This window comes from Macrobrachium rosenbergii, chromosome 30 (assembly GCF_040412425.1).
Source record: "Macrobrachium rosenbergii isolate ZJJX-2024 chromosome 30, ASM4041242v1, whole genome shotgun sequence".
In the NCBI taxonomy this organism is placed as follows: Eukaryota; Metazoa; Arthropoda; class Malacostraca; order Decapoda; family Palaemonidae; genus Macrobrachium; species Macrobrachium rosenbergii.
The window spans coordinates 13678501-13702488 of NC_089770.1; the positions used below are offsets into that span (position 1 = coordinate 13678501).

The 23988-nt window shown below is 36.0% G+C and overlaps 1 long non-coding RNA gene across 1 annotated transcript; it reads left to right on the top strand.

Moving 5' to 3' along the window:
- Positions 1-9206: 9206 nt before the first annotated feature.
- LOC136855055 (uncharacterized) lies at positions 9207-11923 on the top strand. The gene is made up of 2 exons (XR_010857875.1): positions 9207-9410; positions 10394-11923. It is a non-coding gene; the product is annotated as an uncharacterized lncRNA (long non-coding RNA).
- The last annotated feature ends 12065 nt before the right edge of the window (positions 11924-23988 follow it).

The window sequence follows — 23988 nt, forward strand, 5'->3', positions numbered from 1 at the left end:
AATCGAATTACCCCCCTCACATCACTTATTCACGATTATACAAAACCGTTCCACTCAGCGTTGTCTTTCTTCTCCTGATGTTACTATTGTCTCTACGGCTAACTCATATCATTATAGAAGGCCCTGAATGGAGTGTAGAATCGGTAATATTCTCAGATAATACAGTTTTGCCTGGTGGTGACGGTGAGGAGAAACTTTGGAGACTGGTGAAAAATTATGAAAGTATTTGTAAGAGATGAAAATTCAAGATTCTTCCTTCGTGACAGGTTGTCAACTTGAAAAAGCAACCACGGGAAATAACGCTGTCATTAACATTGCGGATTCTGAAGACTTCTTTCAGCTGTTCGTCAGTAGGTTAGGTACTGTGAAGCCTTCCATAGCATTAAGGAACTCGAATAACGCAATGCTCACGCTCTTGGAAGCTAACCAGACCGTTTACGAACAACCTACTTCATTTAGATTTTTCATCTCGAACGAACCGAAGGTTCAGATTGGACTGAACGCAGGAGAGAACAGGACTTTGGTTTTTGAACCTAAAGGCGATGTCAGGGCTTCGGCCATCCTGCTGGGGAACGTGAAGACGACTAGAAACTGCCTTCACGGTGAGACTGGTTTCACTGTAACAAAGTCTGAGATTTTTTCCCGATATTTCTTTGCAATCAATACAGTACCACACATTTGCACAGACATCTATCTGCCTATCTATCTATCTATACACCCACACACACATGTATATATATATATATGTATATATATATATATATATATATATATATATATATATATATATATATATATATATATATATATATATATATATATATATATATATATATATATATATATATATATATATACATAATATGGTGTGTGTGGATGTGCTAATGTATTGATTTTTAAAATAAAAATAAATATAAATAAAGATAAATATTCTAAATAAAAATATAAATATATAAAAATAAATAAACTATAAAAAATAAAAATAAGTACAGAAAGAAAGAAAGAAAGAAAGAAAGAAAGAATATATATATATATATATATATATATATATATATATATATATATATATATATATATATATATATGTGTGTGTGTGTGTGTGTGTGTGTGTGTGTGTGTATGTTTACATGGATGTGTGTGCATGTTAATGCGAGTGTATTTGTTAAAGGCTCAGAGTGATTTTTACGTTATGTATTGAAATTATTAATATCATTACGCAAAAACTATATTACTATCAATCTGTTTCCTGATTCCTTAATAAATCAATAGTTTCTTTTTTGTATTTCGTTTTGTAGGTCTCCCATACTCTCTTTTGAACGGAACGTCCCATCAGTATAGACCTGTACTCCGCGATGGTGAATCTCGATTTGTAATCATTACTAAGAAGGAGAAACACATCAAATTAGTCCTACACCTGGATGAAAACCCTCGTGCATTCTGCATTTGCCTCTCTCAGTCAAATACTTCAGGAGTCTCCTATCAATCTTTGCCAATGCATGAGCCTCCATCAAATACCTCATGTGTCTCCTGCCAACCTTTGCCAACACATGTGCCTCATTTTCTGAAGTTCTTCTATAATAAAACCTATAAGACACTGCAGGTGAGATGTCCTCTAGAACCTCAGTATTTAAAAGTTTGTCTGAATGTTACAAAATGCAGAACACCTAAAACTCTCTTGACAGCCGAAAGGTAGAGTCACATGTCAATGATGTCGCCGATGGGGGATCGAATCTCCCATGTGACAAAACCACTTATCTATTATAATTTACTTCGGTATTATTTCCGAGGTAGAACGGATTGGAGGTTAAATGACACATGTTGTAGTTTAATGTTTGTAATATATATATATATATATGTATATATATATATATATATATATATATATATATATATATATATATAAACGATAAAAGAAGAAAGGGCACTTGCTGCCCTATTTTTAATTGACTTTTTAAGAAAACCTGAATGCCCTGCTTTTCTGGCACCAATCCCTCTAATGGGGAAAAAAGGTGTATGCTAAAAGTATGCCTATATACATTTATATAAATGCTTTCAACGTATAAATACGGACAGTTACTTGATACTTTGTTAACACAAGCACTTCTCGTCCAACAGATCGAAGGAACGGACATTGCAATGAATAACTCGAAACGACATCTCGAATTTACAACCGAGCATGGCGAAGGAGATGTTTACGTGGTACATGACCTGCGGGAATTTGATGCGACATCTGGTGAGTGAAAATATTTACCTTTGAAATACTTTGTCTTCATTCAGAAATACCATGTACATTCATTCCTCTGCAACATGAATTCAGAGGATGGAGCTGCTAGTCCTATGTTCTGAGACGTTTTCTGATTCCACATTCCGAATTTGAGTCTTTTTCTTTACTCGTATCATACAGGTGTATTTTAAGTTACTCCCATTAGTCACAAGGTAAGAGGGCCTTTCCGCCACCAAGGAGTCCGCAGCCTACATCGAGCACCCCTCTGGCTTGGGGCATGAAGCAAAACAATAAGAAAATAATATTAAGATGGATTAGATATAATAAATGCATCAATGGACGGTGTCGAACTTCCCAGTTCCAGAGGTCCTCTATCCCTCACACCGTTGGACTGTGGAACCGCCGCCCAGAGGATGTCGGGCAATTGGAACTTCTTCAGAAGTTCAAGCGAAGATGCAATGCATTACTACCCTAATACAATTCTCCTTGCATTTTAATACATTTTTATTTATTACTTTATTTGTTCTTTTTAATAAGTGAGATCTCTTCTTTCTGTCTGTCATTTTACTTCTCTTACTTCCTAATGAGCACCATATTCTCTGGAAGGTTGAATTTTAAGACAATGGCCCCTGTGGGCTTGTTCCATATGAATAGGATTCATCGCCTGAATAATAATAATAATAATAATAATAATAATAATAATAATAATAATAATAATAATAATATTCTGAACAAGATACCTGACAATGATTATTTGTCGTCTTTCAGACAGAAGGCCCTCGCCAAAGGGAGACGGTGAAGGATCTCTTTCAGGTAACCCAGTGCCGAAAGAGCACCATTTCCTCTGGGTTGCATTTTGCCAATGATATTTATAAGCAAATTCTTCTGGTGGACTTTGTAATATTTCTCTTGACAACTCTCGTTTTTATCGTCTTATTCATAAGAGAAAAACATTCTCCAAGAAGCAAGTCACAAGACCAATAACTGAACTCGCTTCCACAAAACAGGATACAGGAAGTAATGAGGAAGGACGGAAGAATAACATATATATATATATACAGGCAAAGAAATTAATAACGAAACCTCTCTTCTAGGTGGTCATGAGGTCACTGTCTTATCAGTCTCTGTCGCGGCGCTTGTCATCCTTATCTTAATAATCTGTTTCAAGGTAACCCCATCTATTTCTGTTCACTTCAAAAAGCAAAATTATAACTTATGGGAATAACACCTGAGAGAGAGAGAGAGAGAGAGAGAGAGAGAGAGAGAGAGAGAGAGAGAGAGAGAGAGAGAGAGAGAGAATGTATCACATCTGTACACATACATCTCTGCACCGACTATATATATATATATATATATATATATATATATATATATATATATATATATATATATATATATATATATATATATATATATATATGTGTGTGTGTGTGTGTGTGTGTGTGTGTGTGTGTGTACATACAAATATTCTGCAGGTCACATTTACTGCAATACGTCTGCTTAATAGACCTCAGTTTTTCTAAATAAGTATACCCCTGCAAGCCTTGAATCCGAATGAGAAATACATTAGTGAATTTTGATGTTGCTGTAACTTACCAAGGTGTTTCATTGTTTTAGCCCAGACATATATAAATCATGGTACAGTAGTAAAATGGGTCTATTCCACCCCGGGAAACACGTTTGCATATGCTGAAATAGTCTCATTATCTTTCCCGTTAGCGGATCTTTCCTAGACAGTGACCCCGAAGGGTTTTCGGAAGTCATTATCTAGTACTAATATTTCTTGGGGGTCATTATCTTTACGATATTTACAGTCTTTTGTTTATGTTTTTACCGTAATCCCCACGGGCTTCTACTAAACACGCCGCAAAGGTGGATACATGCCGGGTTAAAACCCTTGGGGGTCACAATCTAGGAAAGATCCCTGTTAACCTGTAACGTCGATGTCACTGTCTCTAGCACCAATAACGGGGCAAGTTTCTTCACTTATTCGATTTAAGGCTTTCAGAGACAACCAGAGAAGGAAATGAAATGTGTGTGAAGAAGTAAAGGTGTCAGTAGGACACTGAACCCATTATCATCCTGAAATAGACCCTTTTCAAAATATGAGACTATTGATTCCAGAGACGGCCATGCAGAAACGAAGCTCCCGGCGACGACCTGAGTCAAGTTGGTAAGACTAAAATGCTTGATAGTTGATAAATTGAGTTAATAAGCCTATTGAAGTCATAACAGAGCAAGTCATACATATTTAAATATCAATAGATGACGCTGGCATCAAACCAGTCGACAAACGTGCTCAATAAAAAGTAAAATGAACAATGTTACAGAGCTTTCGGAACTTGGACGAAGTCGTCCCACGAGTGACGTTCGTAACGAACAATGCGAAGGCGGCGACTATGTAATCTGTGAGGAAATCCCAACAGCCGACGCACCTGACTCACAGGATTACTCCAGAACGCCCAGCGGCCTACAGGAAGACCTTAACTACGGGGATACACGGAGAGTCCCGTATGAATCGCTGGATTCATTCAGGGAGGTGGATGCTCCTCTGGAAGGAAGCAATGTTGTGAGCTTCATCAACGACTTCTGTGAACCGTTCGAAAATTTCCAGCAAAACTGGTCGGTTTAGAAGGTGGTAAGGATCTGTCGAGTGACGTAAATGAATAATTTAATCGCGATATATGCTGACATCTCCAGTTTTTTAAAGAGTCAATTTTGACCCGTTCAGTGTTGGCGGATAATTTTCTCTGTGGACTCGAACGCGCAAAAATTTTCTAAGTAAGCCACTGGCGGATCCGGGGGTGGGGGCGCCTGGGCACGTACCCCCATGAAAAATAATGACAAAATAATAATATTGAAGATTTAGATAATAATAACATAAATAGGAAATATAAAAACGAAAAAAATAAAAAAAAATCTATTATATATATATATATATATATATATATATATATATATATATATATATATATATATATGTGTGTGTGTGTGTGTGTGTGTGTGTGTGTGTGTGTGTGTGTGTAACAGGATCACGAAAATATGGAACAGTATTGAACCTATAAATAAAGATAAAATCCACGAAGGAAAGGAAACACTGGAGGGCTGCGAGGCCTTTCGACTGTCTGTCGTCCTTTACTTAGCAGTTGGATTTTATCTTTATTTATAGATTCATCACGTTCCATGTTTTCGTGATTCTATTACACACACACACACACACACACACACACACACACACACACACACACACACACACATATATATATATATATATATATATATAATATATATATATATATATATATATATATATATATATATATATATATATATATATATATATATATATATATATATATATATATATATATATATATATATATATGATATTATTATCACTTTTGTACGTGATTCATTTATCACACATTACAGGTGAAAAATAAGAAACGGGGTGTAGGTCCTGACCGGTTTCGACTTTATTTCAAGCCATTGACGAAGGACTGATACAGAGTGAGAAGTCACTTATATATATACTACAAGAATTAGTACTGACGAACATACACAACCGTTAGAGTCCATATCCCCACTCAGGCCGGTGTCGAGGTAGGGTGGTTTTAAAACTCATTTGGCTAAAAATCACAATGGACTCTCAGGGGACATTGCTGATAAACAGACCATACCCCACCTCAGATCCACACCTGTAAGGTGTCATGGAGGCGGAGTTTGGAAACTCATTAACATTACTACCCTCGTACTGTGTTTACAAATATGATAATCCTATTTTCATACATCTCTACTGCCTACCTTAAAGTTTAAACAATTTACAAATTTCTTTTGATATTAAAGGATCAAGTTTATACATCCCATGACTGATATTCATATTATGGTTGTAACTTTCTTTATAAAGCTAGATTCAATGATGTTCCTTTCCAGTGCATTATTAGAATATACAATCCTTTTGCCCCTTCCCAGTTGATAGCATGATTGTTCTCACTAACATGTACAAATATACCACTGTTCCCTTGTGCATATCTCACACATTTCTTATGTTGTTCAATTCTTTTTCCAGTGCTTTCCCGGTTTGGCCAATATAAAAGTTGTCAAGACTTACACGGAATTTTATATACACACCCTTTAGTATTGTCTGGGAGTTCTTGATACGTACATTTTCATTGTTGTATTGTTCTTAAATGCGACATTAACACAAAATTATTAAGAAGATGAGGATATCTTTCATATTATTATTATAAGGCAAAACAAGCAAATTTTTGTTTGTAAGGTTCTTTCTGGTTTTGATACATAGTCTTTTTGCCGCTTCAAATGCACTGTTTAATACACTATCAGGATATTTCAATTTTTGCCTGCATTCCTAATCTTATCTATTTCATCATCAATATATTCAGGCCACATACCAGTAATGCTCTTAAAAACATAGATGAAAACACTGACTTTTTAACCTTATTGCTTTGTCCAGAATAGAAATAACATAGGAAGAAATATTAGTAGGGTTTTCGATACATATATTTAAACCCACTACTATTTCTTCGTATGAGGACATCCAAAACGGTATAGCACCCATCATTTTCCATTTCCATCTTGATTTAATTGATGGTACTAATTGATTTAACTTGGCAAAAAGTTTTTACATCTTGGTTCCCTGGCCATACACAAATTATGTCGTCAACATACCTAAACCATGTTACATTACGTGGGATTATGTTGTTTAATATCTTCTTTTCAAAAATTCCATATATAAGTTACTTAACACTGAGATAGAGGGTTTTTGCCATTACTAAAAATTTTGTGAGTAAAATTTACCATTGAATTCAAATTTACAATCTTTTACACATAATTTAATCAGTTCAATTAAAGTACTTTTTAGAAATGGGATAATCCAGCTGTGTGTTCTCTACCAATTCAGATAAAACGCCATCAGATCATCTATTTGAAGCGGCAAAAAGACTATGTATCAAAACCAGAAAGAACTTACAACACAAAAAATTTGCTTGTTTTGCCTTATAATAATAATATGAAAGATATCCTCATCTTCTTAAGAATTTTGCTTTAATGTCGCATTTAAGAACAATACAACAATGAAAATGTACTTATCAAGAACTCCCCAGACAATACTAAAGGTGTGTATATAAGGCGCCGTGTAAGTCTTGTGACAACTTTTATATTGGCCAAACCGGGAAAAAACTTAAAAAAGAATTGAACAACATAAGAAATGTGTGAGATATGATCAAGGAACAGTGGTATATTTGTACATGTTAGCAGAAACAATCATGCTATCAACTGAAGGGGCAAAGGATTGTATATTCTAATAATGCACTGAAAGGAAACATCATTGAATCTAGCTTTATAAAAGAAAGTTACAACCATAATATGAATATCTTTCCTCTCAAGGGATGTATAAACTTGATCCTTTAATATCAAAAGAAATTTGTAAATTGTTTAAACTTTAAGGTAGGCAGTAGAGATGTATGAAAATAGGATTATCATATTTGTAAACACAGTACGAGGGTAGTAATGTTAATGAGTTTCAACCTCCCTCCATGCAACCGTCAGGTGTGGATCTGAGGTGGTATGGTCTGTTTATCAGCAATGTCCCCTGAGAGTCTATTGTGATTTTTAGCCAAATGAGTTTTAGAGCCACCTACCTAACACACCGGCCTGACTTGGGGATATGGACTCCAACGGTTGTGTATGTTCAGTCAGTACTGTTCTTTGTAGTATATATATTTGTGACTTCTCACACTCTGCATCAGTCCTTGTCAATGGCTTGGAAATAAAGTCGAAACCTGGTCAGACCTACACCCTGTCTTCTTTTTTTCACCTGTGGAATGTGTGTGATATATATATATATATATATATTTATATATATATATATATATATATATATATATATATATATATATATATATATATATATATATATATATATAATATGTGTGTATACATTAAGCTACAAACGTCCTTTAATATCCAATTCGTTTCTACCTCGAAAATAATATATTTTCATATATGTTACCGAAGGGGAATTTTTTAGTTGATAATAAGTTCGTCGTCCCGTGGCTCGAACCAACGAAAGACAAGAATTCAGGACTACAGTGACGCCTTTACCCACACGGCCAACATGTATATATTTCCATTTCCATCGTGGATTTTACCTTTATATATATACACACATTATATATATACATATATGTATATATACATATATATTATATATGTATATATATTATTATACTGTGTATATGTATATGAAAATTGATGCCCCCTCCATGAAATTCTTCTAAATCCGCTAATGATGCTAACTCGAATGCACTTAAATGATATATATATATATATATATATATATATATATATATATATATATATATATATATATATATATACCCGATTTTATATATATATATATATTATATATATATATATATATATATATATATATGCATTTAAAAATGACGTAATTTTGTTGGTACAAATCTGCTTTAATGTAATCAAACCCGGATGTTTATGAACCAATAGGGCTGATACGAACTAGCCGAAACTACTAAAAAAAAAACGTGAAAATTCAAATCTTGACAAAAAAATACTTCCGCGGCTTCGTAACCGTCATACCGGAAGTGCTGACGTCATAATATTCTCTGTTTCGGTATACGTCGTTTGGTAATAATAATAATAATAATAATAATAATAATAATAATAATAATAATATTATTATTATTATTATTATTATTATTATTATTACGGCTATTATTATTATTATTATATGAGCAAACGCTCATATGATAGAAGTTTAAAATTCTGGTTAATAACATAAGAATAATAATAATAATAATAATAATAAATAATAATAATGTTTCCTATTCAGTGTTCACACAAGAACCATCCAATACGCATAGAATAGTACCAATCCTGATATTGCCTACTGGACTATTTTCCGCTGGTTTGACATCAAAACAGCCCAGCAGCTATTCTTACCACTGAAATAGTAAACAGACGCTGCTTTGCTTCACAGGCAGTTAAACGGAAATAACAAGCAATAGTGTCAAAAGTAGTGAACGAGAAGTACCCATAATCCCCTTGCATTTCTCCTTCTTCATTGCTCACCTGACTGATTATTGCGCCATTCTGTTTCAAAGGCGCCCTTGAGAAGCTGACGTGTCTTTTTTACCCCGAGGTAAGTTCTGAAAATTTTTTTTTATCTCGCTATGTGGTAGAATGTGGAAATCTGTGTATTGACGACTTTTCTCTAAGGAAGTTCGTTTTCCCGCAAATCGGGGAAAGAATTCATGTCTCCTATCATTCTTACTAGGAAAAATTAACATATACGCCTTTGTTCCTTGATAGATGTTATAGCGGTTATTTTTCCGATTTCTATTTCTTGTTCTTGCTGAAACGTTCTAGTCATAATTTTTAGCTGAGGTTTGAACCATAAATTTTATGATCAAAGGATGTTACGGCTAAAATTCAGTGTCATTCGTTTATGTATGGGTCTAAAGAAAAAGTGAATCTCCATACGTACACCATAATTATATTTCGACTGTTGTTTTGCTCGCGTGCGTGCATAACTGCAACAGCCGAAATACGTAGTTCTCCCAAGGTCACTTTGCTTAAACGCGGGCTCTAAATTCATTTAAAACGGGTAATTACAGAGAGAAAACAGACGTCAGATAATTAGATAATTCTAGAGCAATGCTCCACAGGCGCCGTGTTTAGCCCCTCAGGAATGAAAGCAAAAACTTAAACAAGAGACAGTAGATTTCTCAAGTGACCTCCGTAAATTTCCCAAATGATCAACACCACTGTCTATATTGTTCAGTACAAAAACTTAATTGATAGACGACATAGTGCGGAGCCCTTCTGTAGACTTTCCGACAATTGCTAGCCGGAGAATAGGTTCTGGTTAAAATGTTATATTTGTTGTTTCTGTTTTTCCTAAGTGTCATTTCCTTTCCTCTCTCCCGAGGTGGGAATACCACGTCTGTCTAGGTTAAAACCTAACATTTTCCCTCATCATTCATTTGTTTTCTTCGAGCCTGGGCTAGAAAAAAGCACCAGGTTCACTTATTCCAGTAACCTCTTGACTAACAAAACAAAAAAAAAAAAATGATGTAGGTTAGCTGGTTCAGTCTCAAGTGTATTCATTGCAATTTCTCTTAGCTTTAGGCCCATGGCTGACTCGACTTATGGAGACTCTCCCCCTTGGGTATGCCACTCGTCAGAAACGGAAGGTTGGTGGAACAACAGAGCAGCGAGGGACGAACAGACACACCCTCTCGACTTGTCCATGGAAGGCTCAAGGAGGGGGGTATCAGGAGAAAGGGTCAGTAGCAGCACGATAAGTGAAACCCTTGGGCAGGCCATGTCATAGACAGATTTCTGGGCACTGGGTAATACCAGGCCAGTGTCTCCAGGTTTGAATGCACAGTGGAATGTCAATCCAAAATTACTGTTACAATATTTGAAGTTTTTGGGCGACAATATATCTCCAGAATTTGTGGAAGTGTGGAAGACTAATTCAGTGTCACCGCCTCAGAGTGAAAACTTTTCTCCAGTTTCAAATGCCACGAGAGGGACCAGTCCCGTGTCGTCGCTGTTTCAGGGCCAAAACTATTATCCAGTTTTGAAAATTACTGGTGCAGAGCTGTTAGCTCAAAGGAAAACGTCGTCTCCAGTTTTAGACGCACTGGGAGAGACATACTCTGCTTCACAAGCGAAAATTTTGGCACCACAAAGCAACAACATCGTATTTCCATTTTCGGAAACCACGTGTAACCTTCAGTCTACCTTGAAAATGATGGATAGATCGAGTACACTGCGAAAGCTTCAAAATCGCCCCCTTCCGATGAGCCATTACGAAAATTTATTAACAAATTACCAGTTTTTTGGCCAAAAGTATCTTTATGAATCATATTTTCAAATGGGCATGATGCTAACTTATCCAGGAATAAGCAATCAAGTATCTATGCCCTCGGTTAGCCCGAGTGAGCTGAAAAAAATTTTGGGTAGCAATGCTGAACTGAACGCACCCGATTTTAACAACCTGAGCCGGGATACAGTTTATGCGTTAATCTCGCGGCTGTATAACTATGGGTTCGACAGATTCTTCGAGACGGACGAGCACTACCTCCACTTCCAGAGGGCGGAAACCGCCCGAATCAACGGAAAGAGGCCCCTTTGTTGTCGAAGAACTGGGACAAATGACTCGTCTTATACGGAGGTTGGCGAAAGCAGTGAAAACTCAGAGTCGTCTCGAAAGGACAAACAAGGGCGGCTGAGAGATCCGCATTACTGGAACCATCGCCGGAGGAACAACTTAGCCTCCAGGAGGTCGAAGCAGGCGAAACGGGCCAGGTACGCCCAGAAGGAGATTCAGCGGAAAGTACGTCAAGATGCTGATGCACGAACGTGCACGTACCAATGTTGCTGTGAAAGTGGTGAGGCCGCGTTTGCACGAACGATGCTGCACGGACCTGAAATTATGTTTTTGTTCCATTCTTTATATAGCAGAACCCTTTAGAAATCTGTATTTTTGTGTAGTTAAATATCGAAATGTGGACTTTCTGAGAATTTTTAAGTATAGTGTAATCAAACCTTTTAATTTTCTCAATACTGTATGCAAGGACAGTTACTGTACATATGCCATAATTATTTTTAATATGTATATCGCATTTCATTATATATTGCGGATATTTTTGTTTTATTTTTCACTATTATTATTATTATTATTATTCAGAAGATGAACCCTATTCATATGGAAGAAGCACAAAGGGGACACTGACTTGAAATTCTAGCTTCAAAAGATTGTGGAGCTCATTTGAAAGCAGTAACAGAAGGTGATAGGAAAATACACAGAAGGAAGAGATCAATTGTTAGAAAATAAATAAGTAAATTAACATTAAAATATAAATAAAGTAGATAAATTTTATTCTCTCCCTCTTCCAATTTCTTCTACCTCATTATGGCCTCTTCCAGAGTGAAAGGAAGTTTTTCGTTAACACAGTAGTTTTCCTTTACTGACAAGATCTTTTTTTACCCGACGTTTTTCAAGTAAATGAAAAGTTATTAATATGGAATATTTTTTACTAAGCAAAATTTCTTTTACTAAAGAGAAGTTAGTTGATAAAGGCAGTTTTTTAAAGAAAATATACTTTGGAGGTTAATTTCTGAGATACTATGAGAGAGATTTTCAATGACACCTTTTGAAAAACATTTAATAGTTACGCGATCTACAGGAATTTCCTGTATACAGAGATAAATATTTCCGTTGAAATATTACACAAACAAACCCCCGGAATGAAAGCAAAAACTCGTCTTTCAATGTAACGAAGAAAGTAAATCCTAAAAGCTCTTCTTTCTTTCTTCTTTCTTGAAATCTTCAGCTGAAAACTCTTAGGGACAAAGCCACGCCGTTGGACTTTGGAACAGCCTCCCAGAGAAGGCAATCGGAACTTCAGAAGTCCAAGCGAAGGTGTAATGCATTACTACCCTAATACTGTTCTTCTTGCATTTTAAGACATTTCTATCCATTTATCTATTTGTTAACTTATTTTTTTCTTTTTTGATAAGTGGGATCTCTTCTTTCCGAGTTTCACTTGACTTCCTCTTAATTATTCCTAATGAACACCATATTCTTTGGAAGCTTGAATTTCAAGCAATGGGCCCTGTGGTGGCCTTGTTCCATATGAATAGGTCTCATCTTCTGAATAATAATAATGATAATGAAGACTATAATAAACCCATGAGGGTTCCAAAAGGAGGTCAGTCTGGAGAGAGAGAGAGAGAGAGAGAGAGAGAGAGAGAGAGAGACGTTACAGGAAAAGGTGATGAATAAATAAATATGAGAGAATGAAAAATAAAACCGACACGCTTGTAACTCAGGAGACGTCAGCAGGAATGAATTCGCTCCTCGCTTAAACATCTGGAGCTCAAAGGATTCCACAACTACTCCTCTTCGTTTAACGTGTTTTTTCCCATTTTTCATTTGGGGTAAGCACGATGCCTTCTGCGCTAGGCAAACTATTCCACGTTTTAGCTGTAGCCAAGACGAGTGTTGAACGGTAATGTTTTCGGTTAAAACACCAGCCATACATTACAAGCTTGATGGATTTATTTCAACTCTTCAGTGCATCTTAAATTTGAGAGAAATGCGTAGCAAATACATTGCAAAGTGAATCTTTATTTTAACTAACACTGGATAGGGTAACGTCACTACTAGTTTAAATATACTCTCATTAATGAAGTGTATCCTTATTGCCACACATAAGCTTATGAAATTCAGACTTTCTAAAAGTTACATGAACTAGAAAAGAAAAGTGAATTTAGGCTGTCATAATCATATGTCATTTTTTTAGCATACAGACATCTTAGTCTGCAGGAGAGAGCTTCATAAATTCTTGGTTGTTTAAACTTTTCCGTATGGATATTTGGTCGTTTTGAACAATGACAATCAAAATAAAATTAATAACATTGATGATATGACTCCCCTAAGCTTCCTGCCGCGTCAAAAAATCAACAAATTCGACCTTTGTGGTCCTGGGCGGCAGGATCACGAGACAAACACACCTTATTCAGCTCCCAAATACCTGCAATATAGACTCAAGGAAGAGAGATACAAAATAAAATGATTATATTTGCAATCGTTCATGAGGTTTAAAACTCGTCAAAAAAATGAATTTGACCCTTTAGCATAAAACCAAAACCGAAGACCTTAATTGGTGTTAAATGCATAAGGATACGGCAAGAGACATCTGACATGTCTCAAGATACCGGGGAACTGCCATTCCTAGAAGTCCTACTAATCAAAATCTACTGTTTCCTTAAGGCCTGTCCAGACTAGCGGGCCTGATCGGCGGGCAAACACTGTTCCCATAACCCGTTCCACTATAGTGACCGACCGAGTGTGGAGCCAGAACGATGCGACTGACTGGTAACGATGCTTCAGAAGCGAGAGAAAATATAAACGGGTGAAGTGCCCGACGGGCATGCCCGCTAGTGTGGACAGCCCTTTACTGAAGACGAGGGGCTGCTCTAAGAACGCAATAAGAAAGCTGAGGTTGATTATCATGAAGTAGTTGCCACATCAACCCCTTCAATCTTGAGCTAGATGCTCCCTTGAGGACTGCTATCCCTCAGCTTTCTGTTGAAAGCACAACCACTGTCCACAACTAATAATTCACTAGACCTACTCTTGCCAAGCGACAGCGGCCATAAGAATTTGCAGATACCTCTCCTTTGCTGCATCTTGTAAGCCATCGCGTCAATACCGTCAAAAAAAAAAAAAAAAAAACCGTTGGGTCTAAGACCTCCAGCATCTAGAAGGTACTAGGGTCATAAATATCGGTCACTGTAAGAATTGATATGCTCTTCTTTTCTCTCTGTGTGATGTCAAACATTGTTACTCGTTTTCTCTGGGTAAACATCTGACAATGTGTGGGAAATGCGTGGTGAGAAACATCGAGATCTCTTGAGCCAAGAGCTTAACCCTTTTCCTGGTCTACAGTCCAGGTCTGCATGCAATCAATATTTCCGTGATTGCCTTACAGCTTATGTACGTACAACACATATTGTTGTATGATTAAAGTTCTAACAAATTCTTACTTCTTTCATTCATGCAAGTTACACTTTTCCTTGCGATATGTCGGAACAAAGATCTTTTCTCGAACGAGTTCTTTATATATATATATATTATATATATATATATATATATATATATATATATATATATATATATATATATATATATATATATATATATATGTACCAACCAAGAAGAATATAGCTTTCATTTGTATTTCATAATTATGGACAATTTGTTGACGCCGACTGGTAGCGAATGAGTCATGACGTGTCATTCCTAAATACAAAAATTGATATAATCTACTCGAATAGATAATCATCTCTGTAGCTAATGGCAGGAGACGCACTGAGTATGAGCAGTATGCTGGCAAACGCCACAGTCAGTCACGCCATGTGTTTTATAAAACAGTTGAAAGCTACGCTTGGTATACCGTAGGATTATTATTCTTGTTATATTAGGTATCGTCTGCATAACAAAAAAAAACAAAAACACTGTTCTGTTTGTAGCAAATACAACTGGAAGAATTTGGACGGAGCCACTTTTTTTCTAGCCCTTCGTCATACATCAGAATATGGTTCTCAGTTTTTTTTATGGCGGTCATTTTTGGCTCTTTGTCCCGACACGCGAACGCAGTTTGACTTTGAAAAGCGTCGACATATAATGACAAAGATGAACCCAAGAGAGCAGTAAAAACTGTTTAAAGGCTATTGACAGTTTTAGTTTATGATATACCATGGGCACACTTTCGCTTGAAGACTGATCGGTGAATAGCCCTTTCAAATTTCAGCACTAACCCTCCATTTCAGGATAACTCAGTCGTGGCCATAAAGGTTAGTGTAGTACAAATGAATGCATATAGCTCGCATTTGTGAAGGAATTAGAAGAATTTATTTCTGGTGATAGAAATTCATTTCTCGCTATAATGTGGTTCGGATTCCACAACAAGCTGTAGGTCCCGTTGCTAGGTAACTAATTGGTTCTTAGCCACGTAAAATAAGTCTAATCCTTCGGGCCAGCCCTAGGGGAGCTGTTAATCAGCTCAGTGGTCTGGTAAAACTAAGGTATACTTAACTTAGCTCGCACGTTTCTGATATCTTGTGAAGAACTTAACTTAACCTAACCTTGTGAAACAGTTACGATAGGATTTTGAATAAGAAGGAAAGAAAGATGACAGGAGGTGAGATAGGAGAAGAGCAGTGTGGTTTTAAACGAGGAATTCAAATCCTTGCCTTTAGTCGTATGTCAGTTCCGGCGTGCTCTCGGGCTATACTGTTTCCAAAATCAATATTCCCATAAAGCTTAAAGATTTAAGCCAATGATTTGTAACGAAAATAAGTGAACTCGCTGCATGTCCTGCAACTGCTTTCAAAATATTTAGTAAGAAATGTTTCGGCAATTCCCAAGGATAATAAGATTAAACACCTTTCTAAAATGCTGTATGTACATCAGGTATAATAAGATTAAATGCGTCTAAAATGCTGTATGTGCATTCGCATATCTCTCTGGAAAGTTCGTCATAAAATCATGATTATATCACAGATGTAACAATTAGGATATTCAAATACTATCTATCTATCTATCTATCTATCTATCTATCTATACACAATTTAAAACGACAGCGTTTAGACATTGTCACAGGACTTTATATCTTCAATCCAAATAGCTTTCACTTTTTTTTTTTTTTAACCATCATTCTAGTCCCTCGGCGAGAGTCTGATGAATGGTTTTTGTGACCCTAGCGTGAGCTATTATGGCAAATCACGGTTTGTCAGCCATTTCTGGAACACCTTAGCGCCTCGATAATGAATCTCTGTGGTGGTCTCAATTCCGCTGTGAATAAAAAGGCCTCTGCATTTGCTGAAATCGGCAGGAGTGTCCAGGTTATTTTCTAGTTCCGGGATTCTCTGCCGTACCCCAGACTTACTTACAAAATAATGACCTCCTTTTTTAGTTTTCTGTAAAAGAAAAATATTGAGATGGCTTTGTCTGTCCGTCCACACTTTTTCGGTCCGCCCTCAGATCTTAAAAACTACTGTGGCTAGAGGGCTGCAATTTGGTATGTTGATTATCCACCCTCCAATCATCAAAGATACCAAATTGCAGCCCTCTAACCTCAGTAGTTTTTATTTTATTTAAGGTTAAAGTTAGCCATAATCTTGCGTCTGGCAACGATATAGGACAGGCCACCACCGGGCCTTAGTTAAAGTTTCATGGGCCGCGGCTCATACAGCACTATACCGAGACCACCGAAAGATAGATTTATTTTCGGTGGCCTTGATTATACGCTGTACAGAAAAGTTTCTTCGGCGCTTATTTCACTTGCAGTATCTTCAATCTGTCAATCACAGCGGCACAAAAACTATGATAAATCCATAGCCGCAGATCACAGCGCACAACGAACCGGTTTTCCTACGAGACAACCAGAGTCTCAAGATAGCAATTGTATTTTAAGATTTTTTGAACATATACATTTTCACAAACATTAAGCTACGGATGTGGTTTAACATCCAAATTCACTCAGCCTTGGGAATATCACCGAAGGGGAATTATAACTGACAAACGATTCGGCACCTAGAAGATTCAAACCCCCGACAGACAGTGCATATCAAGACATTCGCAGCTCGATGCTTGTAAATATTAAAAATAAGGTCACGGTGTATGTGATAAACATTTATACATATTTATGTATACAATCTTGCATACATATGAAATGTAATCTTCGTACACACGAAGACATTATTATGTACAATTAGTCCACACGATGGGAAACGATAAAAGTCTAATAGGAGGAAGTTTTCAAAGTACAAACGACTGCGATCTAAAAATTCTAACAAACATTTAAATGATTAAATCGAGTTAAAAGGACGTCCTTTAAAAGTTAGTTACGCAGGTAATATCGTAATGTAAACAAATCAAAACAATATATATATAATATATATATATATATATATATATATATATATATATATATATATGTATATATATATATGTTAAAGTTAAAAGTTAAAGTCCTCCTGGGCCTCTGTAGGCTCATAGGGAAGGCGCTGATCTCCTGTTTCTTAGGCCGACAGCTAGTGGGGGAACAGGTCCCAATCCCTAAGACACGTGGCCAGTGTGTCCCTAGGCCCACTGTTTAACTCCCCAGCCCAAGGGCTGGTACTTATTCTTCTACAGAACCTCTCGGTTTTTTTCTGACCGTTAGGTTGACGGGCTGCCGGATTTTTGCAGTGGCGCAATCCAAGCCGTCAGTGAGCGGCAGGATTTGAACTCCGGCCCTCTCGACTGTTAGCCGAGAATCAAACCACTGTATATATATATATATATATATATATATATATATATATATATACACATATATGCATATATAAACATACATATTTATGTATATACATAATCAATATGAAGGAAAATGTGAAAAGAACCGGTGAAGTCTAGTTTAACTTGGCTAGAGTTTTGTATGAGTGTTAACACGCACACCAAAAAGTGTAATTTTCCAATCAACTGGAACAAGGCGAAGACAGTTTTCACTGCTCTAACTGTTGTTTTTTTTAATACTCGACATTAATACTTTAATATTATATATATATATATATATATATATATATATATATATATATATATATATATATATATATATATATATATAGATAAATTCCACGAAGTAAAGAAAATGATGTAAGTAGTTGCAGGCCTTTCGACTTATAGTCCTTTACTTGGAGTCTGCTAAGTAAAGGACCATAAGTCGAAAGGCCTTGCAGCACCCACAGCTTCTCGTTCCTTCGTGGATTTTGTCTTTATTTATATATATTCAGCATGCTCCATATTTTCGTGATTCAGTTACACACACACACACATTATATATATATATATATATATATATATATATATATATATATATATATATATATATATATATATATATATATATATATATATATATATATATGTATATACATACATATGTTTAACTGAATCAATAAAGATATGGAACGTGATGAATGTATAAATGAGTGTAATGTCACGAAGGAAAAAAGTGAAACAACGGAGTAGTTGCTAGGCCTTTCGACTACAATGGTCCTTTACTAGTAAAGGATCGTTGTAGTAGAGAGGCCCTCGCAACCACCCTGTTGTTTCCATTTTTCCTTCAGACACTATATATATATATATATATATATATATATATATATATATATATATATATATATATATATATATACATATATATACATATATTAATTAACATGACTCATTCAAACTGGATGGTATTTAGTGGAGATATTTGATAATGAAGACTGTGTGTCCTAGGAAGCTTGTAACTTTTTCTGAATAAATACCTCCACTAAATACTATCCAGTTTGAATGAGGCCCTTTCAGTAATTGTACTAATGCACAGAACAACTGTGCATGTGATAAAGTTAATTTATATATATATATATATATATATATATATATATATATATATATATATAAATATAGTATAAACCATTTTTGATAATATCTTTTGCATTTTCTGGAGAACATGCTTCGACCCTTTTCCAGAGAGAGAGAGAGAGAGAGAGAGAGAGAGAGAGAGAGAGAGAGAGAGAGAGAGAGAGAGAGAGAGAGAGCAGAACTGAGACTCGAATAATAGCAAAATGAGCAACTGGAAGTCGAGAGAAGATTGATAGTGAATTCAAACTAGTAAAAAAATAAATAAATATACTGTACACTATAATGACTTCAAGTTTTTACTGCTATTTCTTTTTGAAGAGAAATATTGCGAAGTACATCACAGTTGTCAGGTGTACGACTGCAAAGAAAATATACGAGTGAGAAGTCAATATCGACATCCTTGCGGGCGATGAATCTCTGTAACTGCTAATTATCGAGAGAATTACCCTCTAGATCATCGTGCACCCGAAATTCTTGATATTACTTCATTTTCTCACTTTGAGATACTTAAATAAAAGCAACATCTCAAAGGAATATACTGAAATTTTGGTACATGTCTAAAAAAACTTTCGCATATGTGTATATACATATACATATACACACACATGTATATATATATATATATATATATATATATATATATATATATATATATATATGTATATATATAAATGGATGTATGTATGTACGTGTGTGTGTGTGTGTATGTATGTTCCAGCATAACTCTGCAATGCACTGAGCAATTTCAACCAAACTTGGTATACATATGATTTACTATCTGGAAAAGAATTGTGGGGGTAAGACATTACTAGCACCAAAGGGCATCAAAGTGGGTAAGGGTGGGAAGGGCTTCCCTGAAACGGGTTTATCATACCTCATTTTGGTATACATATGACTTACTATCCGAAAAGAATACTGTGGGGGTAAGACATCACTGGCACCAAAGGGGCTAGGGGTGGGAAGGGGTGACATGTAAAAATAACCGAAAACAGATATTAGTGTCTAATCCATAGTTTTCGAGGTCGCTGAGATGAACAGTGACACCTCCGATGCCCTTTAAGTCCAAGTTCAGCCCCGATACGGAGGGTGGGGGAGGTGGTGAGAAGGGGTGAAAAATAGGGGGTGAGAAGGGGTGAAAAATAATGTCAAAAATGACAGATATTAGTGTCTAACCCATAGTTTTCGAGGTCGCTGAGATGAATAGTGACACTCCTGATGCTCTTTAAGCCCAAGTTCAGTCCCAGTAGGAATTGGGGAGGTGAGCAGGGGTGAAATATAAAATGCCAAAAATGTTGGGCAATGTAATTGAAGCAACTATCTTAACAGGAAAGGGAGAAGGTGAAACAGTTTTTATCCCACGGATAGCACTCATTCCGACGGATCTCCCTTTCAACTTGAAGAGTTCGCAATTTCCAGTCTGACTTGCGATCTCGATCACGATCAACAAGGAACAGGGACAGACGATTAAGTGCTGTGGAGTGGACTTGAGATCGTCCTGTTTTTCCCACGTACAACTTTATGTTGCTTGTTCAAGGGTGGGGTTACCCAAGGATTTATTTATTCTTGCTCCTGATGGTGAAACTAACAACGTTTACAATCAAGTTTTGTGTTAAAGCAGTATCATAGTGAATTTGTGAAAGATTTTTCTTTATAATTTGTATACTGTAATTATATTTTTTAAAAACCTATATATAAAAATTCTTTGGTATTATGGTATAGATAGATTTGATTCCTTTTCCTGTCCAACAGAAGGTTGGGATAAATGGATATCCGGGTATGTTCTACGTTTTGGGTGTGTTCAACGGTCTGGGTGTATTCTACACTTTGAGTTTTTACCGTTGCAACGCCGGGTACGTCAGCTAGTTATATATAAAATCACGAAAATGTGTAGGGGGGAAAAGATTCAGGTAGACAAAGAAGTTCTTGAAAGACTAGGTAAAATGAGAGTTTATACACTCTCTTCTTCTTCTCTCTCTCTCTTCTCTTCTTCTTATCTTTCTCTCTATATCTCTCTCTATATATATATATATATATATGTATATATATATATATATATGTACATATGTATGTATGTATATATAAATACTTATATATGTGTATAAATATATATATATATATATATATATATAATATATATATATATATATATATATATATATATATATATATATATATATATATATATATATATACATATATATATATATATATATAGGAAGAGAAGAGAGAGAGAGAGAGAGAGAGAGAGAGAGAGAGAGAGAGAGAGAGAGAGAGAGTTACAACCTTCAGTTTCACGTAGATATTGAAGTATACCATTTGCTTTACAGGGATATGAGTCAAAAACCTTAATTCATCCCCTGAAAATTCTCAGTGCTCAGGTAATTTTACATTTCCGTCCGAAATTAGTAAAACATTTTATTATACAGATTCCAAAATATAACGGAGTTGATGTTTACCGGAGACCGTATTATGTGATAATTTTTATATTGTACATCAGTATTGTGTCAGTACAATAAAAAAAAGAGCAATGCTGTTTAAAATAGTGATCAATGTGGTGCAATGTAATGCATTGGAAAAGGAGTGGAGTGTTATTCACAAGACGGCATTACGCTGACAAATATCAACTAAAAAATGACTAATTTTGTCATGGTAATTCTGAACTTTCAAAGATAGACCCTTTGTTTCTACAAACTGCTATGTGACAGTACAGAGTTGACTGGGACCTCTCTACTCCCTGAAGACTCTTATGTATCCTTATTATAACAGAAACTATAGTGTGAAAATGATGCCGATGACTGCAGCCAATCCCACGGATCATTTAGGCCGAAGCCTATCATGACACCAGCTCCCAGTTTTCATCATGGAAATCCAAAAACCCTTGCACCCATTTTTTCTTATTCATATATAATGTGTGCATAATCATGATGCAACGCCAACTCTTACTAGTTTCAACTTTCAATCAATGTCATTACGAAATCCTTCATAGGCGTCTTTAGGTCACGGGAATACTGCAATCAATATGGCCATACCTCCCAACTTTTTTTGTGGACAGCGCATGCGCAAACATTAGGGAAAGCATGCACTTTCATTCAAGGAGACTCAGTTGGACGTTGACTCTCTTCAATGTAGGTGAGGAGTGCTCTCTCTCTCTCTCTGTCTCTCTCTCTCTCTCTCTTTAAATTTTTGTCTTTCACTTTCAAAAGAGAGTTCTTTATGGGTTTAGATTTATATTCAAGCTGTTTTTCAGCATTTAACCAAGTTTTCTAGAAAAGAAGTCATGTCTAAAAAGCCTAACCTTGTTTTGAGATGCTGAATATTGTTCCGGCTCATTTCAGGAAGAAAATAAAAGGCATGAGCGCTAACGAAAGCTGGTCAGTTCTGTATAAAACAGAGACGATTGCTGGAGTCTCTACGCTTAGCGAATATATCTACAGGAAACCGACTTACAAAGTCTTGTAATGACCTTTCATTCACTTTCAGGTCCTTGTGAAGGAGAAGAAGGAACTCCCAGAAGTCCCAAAGAAAGAGCCGAGGAGGAAAGAAGAGAAAAAGCAAAAGAAGAACGTTCCTTCGCAAGAATGGCTTGGGCTTCGGCTACCGTGAAAAGAAGTTCATCTCTCTGCTTTTTTATCTTCTTCTTCTGCGTCTTACTCTTGCAGAGTTTCGTTGGTGAGAAACCCACTGAATTTCAGGTTCAACAAGAGTGAATTTGTGAACTGAGTGAGGGTGGGGGAGAATTGCAAGTGGAAAAGACACCATCCATTTGTCCAGTTCTCGAAGGATGATCTGGCATCACCGGGTGTGCTTCGTTTTAATCTTGTTTCGCATTTCAAACACACTAAGTACCTACTTCATACTTGCGTAGAAGTGTGAAGGTATGTATGAGTTACTCAGGCTACGTTGAGAGAGCAACTTCGTTCCCCCACCCTCTCTCTATCTGAGTCGTTCATTTTTTGTATCTTGTTTACACTTCATGAACGATGCCAGGTCTCACGTTACTGAATGTTATGTAATTATACACTTCCCCCTTTCATCCTTTTCAAAAAAGAACATGGAAAAAATCTGCGACATAAATATTATTCTTATTGCACCGGGAAATCGATGCAAATGAAGGCATTCGGTATACGGGAAAGTATAAAAGCTATAAATTAATAATAAGGTTGAGATATGAAGTTACGAATGCAGGATGAGTACAGTAATTATATTCCCGACTATTTTCGTCATTGTAGAACAAAAAACATAAGACCTGGACCTTTTAAACTTGTTGCTCTCATAGTTAAGACAAATATTGATAAATGGAAGAGAAGACATTAACAATTGAGTTTAAAACGTGCTTTTGCAAGAGCGTCTTAATTTCTCCAGCGATTCTAAACTGTTTAATATCTATGCCCTACGATCTATGAATAACCACGAAAGGCCTTGGTACTGAACTTGTGCATTTTGCATGAATGGGTTTTTTAGCAATGTTCTTCAGAGATCGAATATTTTCAGTTTTATCCATCAGCTTTTCACATTTTTTCCTGATTGAAAGTTAAGGATTAACTACATCCCGTAAAACGTCAAGAAACTCCCTCGAATGGCATTTCCTCATCTGACTCCAGTGATAGTTCTAATTTTCGGTATCACCCCGGGATCTCTCCTAGATAGTGACCCCCAAGAGTTTTAACCCGGTACGTATCCACCTTTGCGGCGTGTTTAGTGCAAGCCCGTTGAGGATTACCGTAAAAACATAAACAAAAGACTG